The sequence below is a fragment of the Hibiscus syriacus genome, unplaced genomic scaffold, assembly GCF_006381635.1.
Source record: "Hibiscus syriacus cultivar Baekdansim isolate YM2019G1 unplaced genomic scaffold, ASM638163v2 tig00110718_pilon, whole genome shotgun sequence".
In the NCBI taxonomy this organism is placed as follows: Eukaryota; Viridiplantae; Streptophyta; class Magnoliopsida; order Malvales; family Malvaceae; genus Hibiscus; species Hibiscus syriacus.
Window position 1 is genome coordinate 175,738 of NW_024062837.1, and position 3,606 is coordinate 179,343.

At 34.4% G+C, this 3,606-nt stretch overlaps 1 pseudogene; it reads right to left on the minus strand.

Moving 5' to 3' along the window:
- Positions 1-2,232: 2,232 nt before the first annotated feature.
- On the minus strand, positions 2,233-3,236 carry LOC120139009 (annotated as a pseudogene).
- Between the last annotated feature and the right edge of the window lie 370 nt (positions 3,237-3,606).

Genomic DNA, 3,606 nt, shown 5'->3' on the forward strand with positions numbered 1-3,606 from the left:
CATTATTGTACTCATGTGTCATTACCACCGGGATCCCATTTGTTTGGACCCCGAGTTGCATTGCCACATCCTCCAGAGTTATCGTACATTCTCCACACGGCAAATGAAACATGTGCGTTTCTGATCTCCAACGTTCAATCAACGCACTGATCAAACCTGGGACCAACTTGTATTCTCGCACAAATGTTACATACCAAAATCCAGTCTGTTGCAAGTTTTCTTATATCAATCGGTGTGGCTTGGGCAGATTATGTAGCCGATGAAGAAGGACTCACTGCTCGTCCTCCTGCAATTAAATAATTCAAAAAATTTATTACAATCATAAAATAATATTCAAATATTTATTAATTATAATTCATTAAACAAATATTTTATTCACCATTATTCCCAAATGAGTTGAAATATGTTTATTGTCAAGTCTCAGCAGTGGAATTTGGTTAGCCATTGGAATGAATCTGTAAAAAAATTAAACAACAATATTTATAAAATCATTTAATATAATCTAATATAAACTAACTAACAAATATTTTTTATATAATAACTTATAATATAATAAACTAATAAACTAACAAACTAAACTTTTTAAAATATAACTTAAACGCGCCCTTAATCAACTAATAAACTATTCTTTTATATAACTTAAACTAATAAACTATTTTTTAATTATAATATAACTTAAACTACTAATAAACTAATTAACTAATTTTTTATATAATATAAAATTCAACAAACAAATATAACTTAATTTTTTAACTAACTACAAACTAATTAAATATTTTTTTTATATATAACTAACGACTAACAAACAAACTAATTAATTATTTTTTAATATATAAATATCAAACAAACTAATTAAATAATTTTTTATTTATGTATGATATACCTTAAACTAACAATAATATAACTTAAACTTACAAACTAATTAACTAAATTTATGTTTTACCCTAAACCCTAAACTAACAAACTAATAATTTAAAATAATAAACTAATTTAAATAAAATAAAAAAATTACCTCGATGTTTGCCTCCCTTTCTTCTTCTTCCTCTTGTTCTTTTCCTTTCTCTCGGCACTCTTCTCCCTTTCTTTCTTATGCTTCGTTAACCTCATATCATACCCTATATATTTAAGGGTCGGCTGCTTCAATTCATGCAACAATAATTGAAGACATCACGGGCCGTTGTTATCATTCAACGCAACAAATGATGTTGTATGAAGCAGCGAAAATGATGTTGCAATAATGCAGCGATTAAAGCTGCATGGGAGCAGCAGGGAGCAGGCGAGCATGAGGGGAGCAGGCGACCTCCATTGGGCGTGCATGGCGACCTACACGCATGCAAACTGCAGCAGCTCACCACAGCTCGCGGGGACGGCATGGCGACCACCTTGGTCGCCCAGAGCGCCTGGCGACCTGCATGGACACTGTAGAGATCACCCTATCTCAGCAATTAATCTGGCGAGAGCATTATTTCAGGAAAAAAAATTGAGAGCATTATCTTGTGGATTTTGCCATTATAACACCCTACATGGACCGACCTAATAAAGAATAAGGAAAGCTCATGAGTTTTCAGGAAGGGAATTTGAAAATTTAAAGGTAGGGAAACTTTAGGGAGGAGAGGCAGGGTGTCTTTGGGACTCACCTAATAGAATTATAGGAGGGGAGACCTCCATTGAAAATTCCTTTCATTCTTAAAAAAATTGAGCCATTGGGACATCACGTGGGATATGACCTAAGAAATGGCATCTCACGAGTCACGAGCCCATCCTATTTGTTCATTTTTTTCCTTAGTGGATTTTCAAGTGAATCATCCACTCTTCTCTTTGCCTACACGACTCTTGCCACTCATTTCTCTCTTAACTCTTTCTCATTTTATCTTATAAATGTAAATAAAAACTAATTAGAAAATTTATTTTCCAATAAAAATACAATGCCAAATTATTTTTTAAAAGAAAAAGGATCAAAGCTTTTATTCATTCCAAATTATCAAATCAAATGATCGAAACAAGAAGTGTACCATAGAGATGGAACTAAAGAACAAGCAATAAAGAGTTGAAGACAGATACTAGTATCTGTATCTTAATTTTTAATGATTATTATTTACAAACATGTGTTTAAAATAAGATAGTTGTGGAGATTGATTAGTAATTATAGCATTGGTTTTGTATACTATAACCACTCTAATTTAAATTCACTAAAAAAAGGTTTATGGGAGTCTGTTGTTTTCCTCTCTTTGGCCACTAATTTAAGTTGTAATTGAGAAGCTTTTGATCAACATACTGCAGAAGGATTGGTGAAGGGAGCACAGAAATGAGGGTTTGAAGCCAATACTGGAAATGGGTTATTGGAACTTCCGTCGTTAATTGTTTCACACGATGGACAATGGTGAGAGCAGCTGCTGCCATGTAAAAGGGTTGAGCCAGTTTCAGTTCTTGTAGCTTTTTTGCAGTCTCTTGTTTTCATCTTTCAGTGTCTCATAACACTTCTTCAACAACTCACAATCCACCTCAGTTTGCTTAAGCTTTATCCTGCCCATGGCAGAAACCAGAATTCTTCACCATTTCTTACATAATTGAACCAAAAAAAATGATCGAATCTACCTGGCTCTTCTGTTCTGGAACCATACTTCAACTTGCCTAGGCCTCAGGTTGAATTGCTTTGCCAAAGCTTGCTTTTGCTTCTGTTTGCATAAAATATGAGAAAAATAACAAGACTAATACATGTAATCAAGCTGATATTGATGATTAATATCAGAGCTTACAGGATTGAGGGTGCTGTGCTGTTTGAAGCTTTCTTCGAGCAGAGCTGATTGTTCTTTGGTGAGCCTGAGTTTCTTTCTTGCATTAACACCGTCTTCATCTTCTTCGCTAACTCTAGAGGAATTCTTCTCTACATCCACTTCTTCACTGCTAACGTCTCTTTCCCTCTTGACCCTACCACTAGAAACCGAAGAAACAGCACTGTGAGGAGAAGCCCGTCGATACAAACCGCCACCGGCGGCGGTAGAATCCTCCTGGTAATGAAGATAACCATAACCACCACCTCTGTTCACATCATCAATCTCTTTGCTATCATTATTAACTTGGTATCTCTCACCAGAAAGCCCCAACGTTAACTACGGTAATTCAAAACATGATGATTTCTTGGGAGTTTGATCGTTGGCTTTGGATGGAGTTTCAATGGATGATAAAAAGCCTAACCGAAGAACAAGGCCTGTATTACATGCATAATCAATACCCATCAAACTGGAAATTAGTAGGGTTCTTATCTTTTTTAGAAGGAGACGAAGGGAAGGGAGAAAAAGAGAAGTGGGGGTGGTTGAAGGGGAGGGGAGTAGTTTGAAAGATGTAAGGGTGCAAAAGGGTCTTAAGAAGGGAAGAGGAGTAAGACTTTTTTCAGGGGGAGGGTTACCTATGATCATTAATTTAAAAGGATAGAATTGAGTATTTTTATAGGGCAAAATTATAAAATATTGTTGGCAAAAAAATTAAGAAAATGAGATTAATGGAAAATTATTTAAGAATTTTTAAAATTTGACAAGTTTTGTAAAACATATTTTTTTATTAAAATTTGTTACCTGAATATGATAAGTTTCATTAACAAATTTTATA